Source organism: Cimex lectularius, unplaced genomic scaffold, assembly GCF_000648675.2.
Source record: "Cimex lectularius strain Harlan isolate CLEC.00 unplaced genomic scaffold, Clec_2.1 scaffold214, whole genome shotgun sequence".
In the NCBI taxonomy this organism is placed as follows: domain Eukaryota; kingdom Metazoa; phylum Arthropoda; class Insecta; order Hemiptera; family Cimicidae; genus Cimex; species Cimex lectularius.
The window spans coordinates 592,602-608,258 of NW_019392963.1; positions in this window are offsets into that span (position 1 = coordinate 592,602).

Genomic DNA, 15,657 nt, shown 5'->3' on the forward strand with positions numbered 1-15,657 from the left:
AGTAGAACGTACCTTCAACAGCATAACACCTGGGTCTCAGCCTGGCCAGCCCATTCTCCAGACTTGAATCCTATCGAACATTTACGGGATAACCTCAAAAGACGAATAAGACCACGTCCATACTTCCTGATACACTCCACTATCTTGAAAGGACTCTTCGTGAAGAATAACCTAACCTCCAGCAAAGAGACATTTCCGGACTGGGAGAAAGTATGTCGAGGCGTCTTCGAGATGTAATTAAAGCAAGAGGAGGAAATACGCAATATTGAAATGTTAATTAAAAATCTAAAACAAAATTAAAATAAATTTTATCTGCCCGTCATTTTTTTCCCTTAGCAATTTACATGTTTTTACTTTTTTAGTCGAAGGCTCAGTTATTAAATGTTAAAAAACGTGAAACTTTGATTAATATATCAAAATATATACAAATCAAGTAATATTACAAGTGGGTGGAATTTTTTGCCGGTCGGTGTATATCATCCCACTCATTTTTTGAAACTTTATTATTAGGGCTTTACAGTGAACAAACAGTTAAATTCTGCCCTTTAGATATTTCAACTGAGATGCAAACACATGAGATCTTACTGACAGATGAGATTATTCTAACGTTGGAGGAGGAAATATTACTTTTAATCAAAATTGCACAGCCTCCAAATCCATCATTCCCATCATAACGAATAGCATTAAGACCCTGAAAATTAACATAAACTCCTCTTTTGAACCACGTCCACGATAATACTGCCATTGGGATTTTGCTGACACCAAAAAAGATTCTAAACCTAATTTATTAGAGATTGCAGAACGAGCGTACGTGCGATACGTTCTTAATGTTAATATATATTAAAATGTTCATTTATTTGTCTAATTGACATTGTGACACTGAAGAACGTTAATTGATCACCACATAACATAGGAATTTTATTTTCTGTACATGTTGTACTTCAATTGATTGTGAAATTGTAATAGTTGAGTTAAAGTGGAGCTTATACTTCTGTTTTATAACAGATACACGTGTTTTATTAGAATCCAGGCCTAGGAAGAGCCAATAAATTATATCACCACCACCACCACCTCTTCTCTTTAGTTTTTAAACATCGGTTGGGTTTAGTTTGGCAGGATAAATATGATTAGAATATCTGTCAAAAGTCCGTACAATTTCAGTTCGCAGCAATTTACGTGAGATTTATGAATCGTGCGAAAACTTGGCCGAGTTGGGCTGGAAAGGGTTATCTCGTTATGAGCGGCAATTCCCCAATCTCGCAGCTGGTTGGGCCGTGTAATGGCCATTGCGGCTTTAAGTTTTTGAGGTAACATGTTCGCAAATGCTGTCATTTCTTTACCATTCTTACTTTAAGAATATGACAAATATGACGAATCTATTAAATTACTGTTTCCATATCGTTATTAAAATTTCACCATCATGTAATAACTTATATATTAAAATGACGCAAAAAGGTTACAATGTTTTTCCGGACGGCTGGTAGCTAAGTCTATGCCCGTTCCTCACGTTTGTCTATCACGCTTTTTTCATTTACTACCACTATCTTTGATGTTTACCATTTTCTTTTGTTTTGTCAATTAAAATACACTCTCAAGCTATTAAAAGATTATCTAATCCACTGTTTGGTGGTCTCAAGAATTCTTTATATACCTCTGAAACCCTACCCATACAAATATAATATACCATATAAAACATTCACCACATTACACACATCAAACATTTTTACATAGTCTGATTTTTCAACTAGCTAAAATTATTTACAGCTTAAACCTACCGGCAAGGTGATTTTCACCTTGAAACCTTTCATTCCCGCCAATAAATACATTCACATGAGTAAAAATTATGCACGCACTGTCATAGGTTAAGCTTATGACCTAATAACCACACAAACTTTGTCCAGGCACATTTAACCACTAACGCAAATAAGTACATTCACAAATTAGGTAGTCACCAGGGTTTTTGATATTATGCCAGTGATTACACTTTCCCACTGCAAATATATATAAAATGGAATAGCATAGATTACTTTGAAGTGTTTGTAGGTACTTGATATCCCATGACAAATTCATAAGCGGTAATAAAAACAATTGAACACAAACACAATTTCGACTTCAACAATCCAAAAATATTACACACAGAACAAAACAAACATAAATGTAACTTTTACATCAACAGAGATAAACACAGCATCAATTTCAGAACAGACACATGTAAACTCAGTCGCAGCTACCCCAATATCATCAATGAAATTCAATATCGATAACATACATATATCATCATCACATCACACAAAACATATAATATAACATATAAAACATTCCCCACATTCCACACATCAAACATTTTTACGTAGTCTAATTTTTCGACAATTTAGCTTTCCTTTTACTGTTTATCCCAGTCTACATAATCCTGGGATAATCTGGCCGAACCATTACCAACGTTTTTTTCCCATCGTCGGCTCTTTTCACCTCAAAGCCGACTCCTCATATAAAAATGTCTTTCTATCCCGACTTCCTTCCCCAACCCTTCAAAATCCAACGTATATAAACATAAAACAGCAATATCTCACTGCACTCTCAACACGACACGCAAGAATGGCACACTTACGCAGAAAACAAACACTTTGAGTGAGTAGAAATGCTTTGATTGAATATAAAAATATATATTTTTTCATTGTATAAATTCACTTTTTTTTCCACATCCTACTTGTATTTGTTAAATTTAAACAATGCTTGTAAATCCTAGGCCCTGAAGATGATCGCAATAAAGATCGAAACGTTGGTACGATAAAGAAAATGTTTTTCTGAAACCTACATCACACCAGACCGCATCTCACGATTTCTGAATAATCATCGACTAACGGTCACTAATCACCACACACACACTAATAAATATTCACTCAAACTAAGAATGTTATTTCAACCTACCTATGATCGGGCTCTCTATATGCGACCATCTACATCTGCTTCAGGTATCAAGCCAATTTCATATTGTAACCACTACTTACTGCTTACTAACTGCTACCTGCTTGAAAGGTGTCTAAAATCTGCAGGCCGGAAAGACCTTATTCATTGCAGCACTAATTCGAATTATGTATAAAAATGTTAAATGTATACAAAATATAATAAGATAATGTAAATTATATACGTATACAATTTATATAAAAAAATAAAAATTGTAAAATGATGTTTTGGGAAAAAAACTTTTATACAATCTTAAATGCTAAATAAATTAAATGAGATGGGCTTAACTATACCTTACAAAATTAGAGAAAAATAAACTTTGACAGACCCACCTTAGTCATAGATAAAAGCAACCTTTGGAAGAAAGGTAGCACCGATGGATTCAGTAGGCGAAGGGGTAAACGGCCGAACTGTACTCCAGCAAAACCCCTTTCTCTAGTCCCAACAATTCCCAAGTTCGTGCCATAAAATTTTTAGCACAGGAGTTTATAAAGAAAAATATGAAAGGCACACTAATTTACATACTCTGAGGGTCAGACAGCTATAAAGGACTAAATGCGTACATTTTCAACTCCACACTTTTTAGAGCGAGCCTAATCTGCCTAATGGCTATAGACATATAGTATGACAAGGAACAAAACACCACTGGAAAACAGACTAAAAACGTTCAATTGGATGTGATTCATTACATTCGAAATAAATTCCTGTTGATACGTGTGTTTCACACCTTTGGATACGTCTGGAAAAACAAACAAACCGGCCATCTTAATAACCAATTAGGCGTGATACATGAGCGTCCAAGAGCTAATGTCGTCAAAGAGTGCCAATAAACACTTCAGGCTGTATTAAAAGCATATATTATTTATTGTTGCTGAATCCGTTACTCTAGTCCTCGTTCATGTAACGAATAATTAAAACTTGAAAATAAAGTTGCATATAATTTATACGACTGGTACATGTAGCTAACATTTTTTCATTTGAAATTTACAACTGTAGAATTAACCACCACAAGCAAATGCAATGGTGGTAGAGTAATATATAATTGACTTGCATTGTCTGGAGCGGACAAGTCACTTAATATAGGCACACCGAGCATTCACTTGTCACTCGCTGTCACTCATGATGAGATCACGGGGCCATCAGCGTTTCACACGGTTTTGTGGACTATCAGGAAATGTGGCTAAGGAAAGTTAGTTTATCAAGGGATCAGGATGATCAGTGCGTGAGGACTGGAATTTGTGTCTCGATTTGATGGCGTGGCCAACACAGTGAGGTTTAGGACATGGTGAAGGGTACGATTCACACGTAGAAAGGAGCATTTGCAATACAACGAAGGGTTTTGACTAGAAGGATTGGATTAAAGGAATGGGGTGGTCTGAGCCCCACATTTCCATAGAGTAAGTATATGTCGGTTTGAGAAGTGTGATGTATGTTTTATTGTTAAGGGATACTTTGGATCATCTGTGTACTATTCGAGAGTGAAGTTTGCATGCTCTATTAAATACTTGTCATTTAAGTCTAGTATGGGAATTTCCACGTTATGCGTTAGTCGATGTAAAATAGTAGTAGTAACAGTAAGTCGAGGATAGAAGAACACGCTTGAAGTATAAAGTTGCTCGCCGTAATGTTAAGTTAATGTACTGGCATTTATTTTGATTTATTTTATCCTTCATTTTGTAGGCCAAGGTCCAAGGACGTTAAGGTTAGACTATAAGGAACGAACGGAAAGAACGGATCATTGTGAGTGGACTGGATTGGAGATGTGAGCAGGGAAGTATTGGGGTGATTAAGGTTGTGAGCTTCATATAATTAAGAAAAGAATTGGACCAAGAACACTACCTTGGCAGACTTCAGCCCGGACAGGATCCATGGGGAATGGGAAGTATTATATTCCTCAGAAGCAAGGGTATGTGTTATTGCATAGCTCCAGACTTTACAGACTTATAAATTTAAACGTTTGAATATTGTTTTATAAATAAATCAAATGAAAGACAAAAAGTGGCTATCCTTTTTTATTTAGTATAGTTGCAATCGTTATAATTTTTATTTTTTGTTGTTTAGTGTATATTTTTAAAGAAGATGTACTACGGCAATTAAAAAAAAATAAACTGACTAACCAAAAATGTTGCTACGGAAATAATGAAGAAAATATTAAATTCAATATCGAGTATTTCCTCCTAGTTGATCACCGCTTGCATTCGAGGTGGCATTGATTTTATGGAGTTTCGAATTCTTAATTCCTGCAAATAACTAGTCCCAAAGGTGTTCGATAGAGTTTAAGTCTGACACAGTGGCTTGCTGACCACTCAAACATTGAATTGAAGCCCGTTCCATGTTGTCACCAACGACCGTTGCTAATTAGTCGCATATAACGAATAACTTCTTCGGATACACATCTTCAAAGTGTCGCGTTGTTAGGGAATCCACGATGAAGATCAAGTATTGGCGACTTTCCACAGAAATGACTGTCCATACGATAACCCCCCCCCCCCCACCGCCATGCCATCCGGGAGTGAAAATGTTTTGGGGATATGTCGCTCTCCGATTCTTCTCCAAACTTTTCGGACGTCAGAAGACCTCAAACAAAGCCTTGACCCATCTGAAAACCATATTTTAATCAAATCTTGTTTAGACCAATAGTTTCGATTTCTTGCGAAACTTAACCGAGCTATTCTGTGGCTTACCAGACGTTCCTGACCAGTGGCAGGCTTCTCGTAGCTTTTGATAGTCCTCGCCTAACAGTGGGTAAACTGACATTAACATTTTTAGCCTGTTGAAATCGTTCAACAATAAAGTTTCTTCAATAACGGTACAATGTCTATTACGGAGTACATTCGAAACAATAAAACTATCATCTCTCTGAGTTATGATACGATGGCAACTGTATCCATGCCTTCTTGTTTAAGCTCTAGTATCTTGGTAGCGATGGAAGACCCTAAGGAATGCTGTTCTTAGAATGATAAGCACCCTGGCCACATACGCTAAACTTTTTCTATCTTTCAGCAATGCTCTGAATCTTGCAGAATCTATGTCAATTAAAACTTTCAAGCAAACAAATTTGAAATTTACAAATGGTTCAATTTAAAAAAAAATCAAACCACCGGACGTTAGAAAGAAGCTTTAGGGAAAACCAACAAAGAAGAGAATGATTATTCAAAGATTTATTTACAATATCCAATTGTAACCAGGGAGATGTTATGTGTTTTTTATTTACCTCTAATCCTTTAAAACAGACCAAATAATGAATGGAAGATTGTCCAACAGATATTTCAAAATATTAAGGGTGGACAATGTTATTGCCTTTCAGTGTAGTTTCTTAAGTAAGTATTATTATAATTTATTTTCCAGGCATATCCCTGTTTAGATTTGAGAATATTAGAGGAAGGTACTAGTATGTTGACACCCTATACTCAAAAGTAACCCTCGTTTGTTTTCTTTCACTGCCATTGTTACAATTTTGCTTATGGGCAGGGGGATTCGGAAGCATTTTTACCTTGTTATCTATCGCCAAACTCCACCTTTTCCCGACAGCTTTACGCCATTTAATATAATTTCCTGCTCTTCTCACCTTGCCCATTAAGAAGCGGCCGTTCTTTCTATTATTTTCTCGGGTTCGATAATAATGGAAAATTTATACCTGGAAATTACCATTGTTTATCTATTGTCTGTTATATAATGGAGGGAAATAATTTAGAGTTAATTATCAGCTCGCTCGGTGTTGAATATCTTGCCCGGCCATGACTTTGTTTAACGGATGAGGCTTAGAAGTGAAATTGATCATTTGACAAAGGGTTTTATTTTAGACACAATTATTTATGTTTGTTTAGTGATATATATAAGTGATGACAAAATTTAGTCATTTTGTTATTTTTTATTCGAAAAACTGCAAATTAATTACGAAAATTTTTCCTACACATGTAAAACGGACTGCTCGACGAAATAACCAAACTCAAAGTTCTCAAATATTGAAATAATACGTATCAAAATTAAAAAAGTATATTGGTAAATGCAACAGGAATGAAAGTATGTGAAAAGCTACATTTAAAAGTTTATGATTCTTAAGCATCTGTATTAAAAAATAAATTCTTTTTATAGTACAGTGGTCGTTCAAATACTTTTTATGTTTGAATTCTAAGATATAAATTGTATCCGGTTTGAATATAAAGTGTTAAAAGAAAAAGGGAAAAAGGTGTTCAGAAGGCAGCACATTTAAAGTGTTGAATGACTGCTTAATCAAAACATTTTTCATAGAAGCCAAGGAGCAATTCCCCTTTTTGGAGATGCCTTATTGAAGGTAAGTGGGTTAAGTGATGTCTGACCGAGAACGATTTAACTAACCACATTTATTTATTAGATGATTCAATTTTTATTTATGTATTTATTTCTTTATATATTCGCACATTTTATGAATATTATAACTACAATTTTAGTGTGTTCTGTTATTGTTAACTTAATGCAGTTCTGTGACTAACAAGGGTTGTATTCGAAGGTGGTATTTTAATGAAATGTGTGTATTCGTATTGACAAACTGTTCAACCCAGATGTCGTGGATATTTTTAAAATTTATTTGTAGCCTATATTACAAATGTGATGAAAGAACGTTGTTTCACATGGTCTTAGCACTAATACTAATAGCGGTGCACCTGGAGAACAGTTGTCATTAGAAACCAGCAAGCGCTGGTACCCAGAGGGAGGGATAAGGGGTAAGAGGTAACGAGGCCAACGTCAATTAGGCGACGTGGCGGGTTCTCGGGATGGGTATGTATAGAACCTACGCTCCAGCAGTAGGGTTAGGATGGATCGCGAGGTTACTGTGAAACTTTTGTAACCCGGAAGGGACCAGTTCGTTGGGAAAAGGAATCTTGAGGTCGTTGTGAATAGTCAGTTTAATGACGTATAAAGCTTTAACGATTTTTGTGAAGACTTTTGATAGGAAGAATTGAATGTTAGGTTGGTTGGCAGAACCCCGCAGTTCCACTCTGCATGACCAAAGTGGTCGCAGTAAACTCTTGTATAGAGGTAGTTTAGTGTTACTGGTCGGTAGAAGTCTTTTGTAGTTTCAATTCTCCTGCTAAGAACTTGTCTTTTAAGTCTTGTGTGAGTATTCTACGTCAATCTGCTGTCTAGGTATAGACCTAAGAATGTGACTGAACAATAGACGGTATCTCGTTGTTCTTGATATACAGTGGAGGGCTTTTTTTATTTTTTTTATTTATTTTTTTTAAATTGTATATTACAACTACCTGCATTTTGGTATCTAGTAATAATGTATGAATAAATATTAAGAAAAACAAGAGTGGAGAAACTACCCACCGGTAGTACTCCTAACTATTCTTTATTCAATTGTCACTGGATAGAAGATCCCGTGGCCATCGTCTTTTTAGTTGTGGCAAGACTGTTTTTAGTGGAGGGCAAGACTGTTTTTTCAAAGTGAACCTACGCTGAACACATATTTTTTTCATTCGGCCTAGTCCTTCACTTTTTGCACCTGTCTTCGATTAGCTCAAGGCGTTCTTGGATGTTGGAAGTAGCTTGGATAGTGTTTGTTGTGCGATCAACCAGCCTTCATACGATGTTGATTGGGATTCGGGTTGTGGTCTTCAAACATACAATGTTATTACATCAACGCGCAAGCACGACGGATGGAAAGAATTAAACGCCTTCAAAATGTCCACCTATGTTTTACACAAAACTTAAATGTAAAGAACCTCTACTACAAAAATCTGATGTAGTGTATCGCATTAAATGTGCATAATGTCCCACTGTGTATTACGGCCAAACAAAACAATATTTATCCGAACGTGTGCGGCAACATAAGTATGATTGCAATGATGAAGAAAGGCCGGGAACAGCACTATCCAAACATACACACGCTACGAAACATAATTTTGACTTCGATGGAGTCAAAATTGTGGCTTCTGAACAAAATACAGGTCGTAGACTTTTGAGGGAAATGATTTCTATTCATCAGGACAACATGGCCTGTAATTTAAAAACAGATTTGAATAATTTAAGTGTGATGTACAGTGGGATTCTAGAAAAAGATAAGGTCTCTCTCAAAAGATCGTAACAATACTTGCGTACATATTTATTTATTTATTTATCTATTTATTTATATATTATAACAGGCTGTGATAACATAGAATTACCAATGTATTAGAAATTATGATCTTGTTTTTAAAAATTGTGGGAAATGATTGTTATCATTAGGTGATAGTGTGGGGAACCTCCCACCTGACAACGTGATAAACACAATTTTATAGTCAAACGCCTGTGATATTTATGTACCAAAAGAATATTATTATTTATTAAGTAATTGTTACTGGTTTAAAAAAATGCCTATATATGTAAGAGGCTGTTAAGAAGAGGTTTTTATTTATTTATTTATTTATTATATATGTATATAGTTTGTTTGTATAAATATCGTGTAATGTGCAATGTGTTTACGATTTGACTTTGTATCTGTAAGTAACAAAAAACTGATATTTTATAACTATTTATACAATTTATAACTGTCTAAATGATTATGTCCCTATGTCTCTGTAGATCCCCTGAAGAAGGCAATAAAACTTGTCGAAAGCTTGGGCGTTGATATAATAACATTGTATGTTTGAAGACCACAACCCGAATCCCAATCAGCTTGGATAGTATTCGAGTTAGAGAACAAAATCGCGATAACATCTGCGATGATGATGAAATCGCTGTATGCATGCAGGTCAGCAGAACTGATTATTTAAAGGATAAGACAAATAATGCTCCCTTGTGAGACGCCGGCTTGTATCGATCTGATTTCCGAGTACTCGTCGCACATCACTACGAAGCAGCGGTCGATTAGATAGGATTTCAGGATTAGGTAATAAGGGGTAGGTAGGAAGCGTTTGAGTTTATAAAGCATGCCCACGTGGCAGACCATATCAAAACCCTCTGCTACATCTAGGAACGCAACAATACTCTTCTTTTTCTAGAGCAGAGGAGGTGGTGTCGCAAACTCTTAAAACTTGTTGGATAGTAGATTGTTGTGGACGGAAGCCGATTTTGTGAAAAAGATTTATGGTATGAGTATCTAGGATGGGGTTTTATCGTTTTAAAATGATTCTTTCGAGGAAAGACATTGCGGGAAGAAGGCTCATGGTAATCACTTGAATCACAGTAAGAGGTGTCGCTGGGTGTTTCATGAGCTTTGGGAATTAGAATAACGACAGAATATATAAGAGAGAATAGTGAGTGGTTCGTAGGATGGCATGATATCGTGCGGTTAAAAATATGATGGAGATAACTAGATCATGTCAACAGGATTTTCCACTTGGCGATTTGTTAATGTGAACAAAAATTTAAGTAACTTACAATGTTTAAAAAATATAATTTTATGCCAACGATATGCTTCTATGCTTTCAATTTAAATACAAATTGGACATTGTACAAGTATTGAGCAAATATTACTATACTTTCGATTCTGATTACAAAATTCTCTTTCCCATATTTTAGACGATATTCGCTTTATTTGCCGATTAAGAACTTTCAATTCATAATTTGTGGTTTGAAAAAAAAACATATAAAATAATAAAACGTCTATTACTTCGTTCTAGGAAAATATATTATTGTGGATTATGATAGTTTTCCTAACGAGAGATGTTGCTTTCTAAAGGAGAATAAATAATTTCAAATATCAGGCAAACTTAAAAATGGAAAATGCTAAAACAGTCCCAAGAGTGGTGGAAATGTTAAAAACAAATTTTAATTTGATCCGGTGATAGGTCAATCAGAATACCATCTAACGTTTGTTTGAAAACCTAACTTAGTTTAAGCAGGGGCAATGAAATTTTTAAATGGCCAAAACTTACTGAAGCTGTTGAACTTTTTAACAACTTCAAGTCTTTATAGAAAATTCATGGCCCATGGGTAATGAATTGAATGGCTGAATTCAAAAGTCAAAGTCACAGTCAAACAACCATAAACTTTTATATTAATTGATTTATAATATATTTATTTTAATTTTTTAGTGCAATTAACCCTCACATTGTTGGCGACCACCGTGGTTTCTGAAACATTACGTAGCACCCTTTTTTTTACAAAATCAAGAAAGAATAACTAGAAATGAATTTTATATGGTAGCCTCTTCGTTTTTGGCATTCGAACACGATTAGGTAAATTTGTAATTTTCATACAGGGTATTTTCCCTTTAAGTTCAAATGGAACCTCATACTTTTCTCTTGCGCAAAAGAATACTGTTAATATAAATAACCACAATTTTCAGTGTTCATGACTTTGACAAGGAACTTTGGACTATGTCCTATTGTAAAAAAATGAAGATGTAAAAACATCTGAATAAGTTGGTTTATTGAAATTTGGAATTAAGTCTCTCGTTAATGCTTATCTCAATCGCCTTTACTTTATTATAAAGCTGAGAATAAGTTTCCGCGAAATCCATATTTCCTAACATAACTAAATATTTTGGGTGAATTTCTTGAGATAGTTATATATGTTTTGTTTTTCATCTGTTTCTTGAAAGATTTTAAATAATTTTAGTCGGTAATCTACATAGTCGCGAACAGGTTTGTTGTTGCTGTTCTTCTTCTTGTTTGTTGTTGTTATTCTAAAGATTATTCTTCTTGCGCGGAAAACAATAAATCGGCTTCGGCTGTACATATTGTTGATCGGACATCCAATTTCTCATTCATTTCTATTTTCGATCAATTTTCACAATTTCTAGATTCGAATGTGGATAAGTGAATACGTTATATGGACAATTGGAGACAACCTCGGATTCCCTTCTTACTAAAATCAATAATATTTTTTTATTTTATTTCTCTTTGCGGTGTATGTAATGTGTGTATATTAGTGTAAATTCGTTCAAAAAATTAACTATGTAATTAGGTTCAAAAAGTGTACAGTTGGGCAATTCTTGCATGTTTTTTTTTTACTACAGTAGGGGATTATAAACGTTTTCAACCATGGATCATACACGACCGTGAAGAGGTTTCAGAATTGCTTGTTTCTGTCTCAATGTTAGGAATGGTGGTAAAATCGGGAAAATATGTTCCTCTGGTCTCAAAAACTAGGATTATTTGAATGATTGTTTCTTCTTTGCTCCAGCACAACGTCTGGCATTATTTCCTTAGCGGTCGAAGTTGCAGGAATTGTGTTTTGTAAATTTAAATTTTTTTCGTAACCATATTTATTTGTTCGTCGTTCAGCTCTAAATCGGTCATTGCGTGTTTAATGTTAGCTACTTCTAAATCATGAACGATTAATTTAGTTACCTCTTGTGATTGGACATTAAGCATGACATATTCAAAAGAGATATTTCGTCGATACTTGCCGATTTGGATTAGGATATGTATAGGCTAAAGTTCAATACGAATCAATTCACAATACGAAATATTATATAGACTTCTTTGAATTATATTAGAGACATGTAAAATGAAATTAAAAGTACATATTTATGACATGCATAAACGTAATGGTATTAATAAAATTTTTAAAAAGAATTTGTTCAATTATTATTATATTATTATTATTAAAAATACGTTTGGAAAGTATTTTTAGCAATTAAATTTAACCTTTATACAAAAATAAAATGTGTGTGGGTACGATTTAGTATACGGTATACGTGCCTCCTTCTCAAACGTTCTGTTACCACTTTTTTATCGTCTGTGATGCCCCTATGTTTGCAAATGAAAGAGGATCGCCAACTTTGTAACAGGATCATCTGCCCTCAATTAATTATTCAAAATTAAAAAATAAAATAGATGTGAAGTTTTGAACTATTGAACTCGAGTTTATTCAAAAATGAAAATAATTAACAATGACGAACTTATAAATTCAAGTGAACCAAATAAAAAACAATAAAGAAATATTACACAAAGAACAAAAATGGCAGATAAGTCAGACTCCTTCGCAGTTCAGCTCAAGAAGAAGTTGAAATTGTTCTCCTTACAGTTTTCTCCAAAGCAGGGCCGAGGGCATGCGAAGGGGTCCTAAATTAATAATTATCATAATTCGTATGCAAGAAAATTTAATAAAAGTCGAGAAGATGGGTCGAAAATTAACAACATTGTTTATGTCGAAAATATTTTGACAAACTTGGTTTGACTTTTTTCATTTGTAAAAACAATTCGAATCACCCATTCGGACGAATTCCCTGCAACCGATGATCCAAAGACAATGGCCGGGAAATCTTCTGTGCAGTGATAGTGAAACTAACCTCGATTAATTAGAGAATACTTACGTAGGACCCGTGGGTAGTTTCTCAACTCTCTTTGTTTGTCTATTTATTTATTTTATACAGTCATTGTTACTTGTTAGCCAATTGAAGTTAGTTGTAATATATATAATTACTACATTACAATTAATTAAGGTTTTCAGTTGAGATAAAAAGAGTCAATGGCAGGAGCGGGATTCGAACCCACGATCTTCGGTTTGATACGCCGCTGCTCTACCACTTGAGCTATCGTGACCTCGATCCACTCGGACACCAACTTCCCATCTCAACCCCACCTTTTGAGTTTTCCCTCCTTTTTGCCATTTTTCAAATCAAGAAATGGCCACGGAGAGCTTTAGTGAAGTATACTTCATTTTAATTCATTAAATTCACTAATTTCGTGGTCCAATTAATACATTACAATTAATTAAGGCTTTTAGTTGAGATGAAAAAAAGTCAATGGCACGACATGGGAAGTTGGTGTCCGAGTGGATCGAGGTCACGATAGCTCAAGTGGTAGAGCAGCGGCGTATCTAGCCGAAGGTCGTGGGTTCGAATCCCGCTCGTGCCATTGACTTTTTTATCTCAACTAAAAACCTTAATTAATTGTAATGTATTAATTGGCCAAGCGGACCACGAAATTAGCGAATTATATAATTACTGTTTATAAAAACATTTATTGAAGTTACTTTGTTAAACTTAATTTAAAGTGGCATTATTTGGGGTATACAAATGTATAAAGTTCAATTTCAAAATAGATCTTTTATATTGCAGCGGAAGACGTCACAAGTAACCCCGAGAGAAAAAAGGAAAAAATGAATTTAGCTTATTATTTCTGTTTGGATATCACTTCAGCTCAGTGGAATATTTTCTTATTCAAACTTTCCTATTTTTATACAAAAATGGCTTCAATACTTTAACACTTTTTTAAATTACTTCCTTATTTGACTGAAACACAATGAATTAGTATTTTTTGATGGACCAATTGGTTTAAAAGACATATTTATGATTGTAAAGACCGAAAGAAAACAAATCTTACCAAACAGGCCTATCTGTGTAACGCTAACATAATTTTTTTATGCCAGATATAAACGAGCCTTGGACGGAAGAGTTGTTATGAGACAAAATGTCCCGCTCCACCCAACCCCGGAATCTAAATAGACGCGGGTAGATAAAAACATTTTTTTTCTTCACATAACTGAATATAAAACTACACTGGACCGAGTACAATAACTTTGCCGTAGGCTAGAACGTCGGATGAAGACAAGCACAAATCCCCTGTCATCAATCATTCTTGACCCTCCATATCTCGACTACAACACCGGCTGATATGTCCTTTTAGACTTTAAGATAGCAGAGTGAGAAACGGAAGGAAATACTTAATGATAAATGAATAATTGTTCCATCGAAAGAAACCACGATAAGAGCGTCCAGACAGAAATTTCCGAAAGATGGCTAAAGTTCAATTTATTCCCAAGTGTGTCCCAACTTTTTTATCTCAACCAATACCTTATATAAAGATTAATTAATTGAAAAACGTTATTCGGTCAATCGGACCATGAACCCTAATGAATTTATTCCCAAGACTTGATATATATTATGTAATATGGACTTTTATGTACATTTAAGTTCACTTTTATTAAAGCCAACTTATTGAACAGGCTTAACTAAATGAGCGTTGATCAAGTTACTCTGAACCTAGCCTCTTTAATCTAAATCATACTCCTTCACTGAAATTAAGTTGAAACAGTTGAATATGACCTGATTAATTTTTCAATGGAAATAATTGGTACTTTGTAAATTGTAACGCTTATTTCGAAATGCCTATTAGGGATCGGATGTAATGTACACAAGTTTCTCAGCAATTTGTTATCACTGAAAAATAAATTTAGACTAAACCCTTAGAACCCTTTTTTAATTAACCAAATATTTAATGTTGCGGAGGTAGAGAATTAAATAAATATTGACATTCTATAAAACAACCTATCTCACTTTCAAGTTGAATTAATTAATTAGAAAATATTCTATAATTAACATGTTTTTCCGTTCACACTAACAGGGAAAATCATCATAAAGAAGTACCTTAACTCAATTTTCATGCAGGGTTTTTTCTGTAGAAAACGAATTAAATTAAATTGATGGCTATTTGTAAATGGGTTTAATTTAATTGGAACCATGAAAACCTTTTGATTTTATTAATTCACTGAAAAATTTGATGAACACAAATGAAAAAAATACTGGAATTTGTTATACCTACAGATTTAATAAGTTTAATATAGATTATACCCAATTCATTAGAGATATAAATTGATTGCAACATACCAGCTTAACTACATATTCATTCTGTCAATTTTGTTTTAAATTTAAGTGACTTCTCTAACAAGGGAAAGCGAGGGACGTTATATCATCCATTTTAATGACACTTCTTTTGGTGATGCTTGTTCGAAAAAAATTAGACAGATGTCTTAGTAAATACTAGCGTCCTTGCCAAA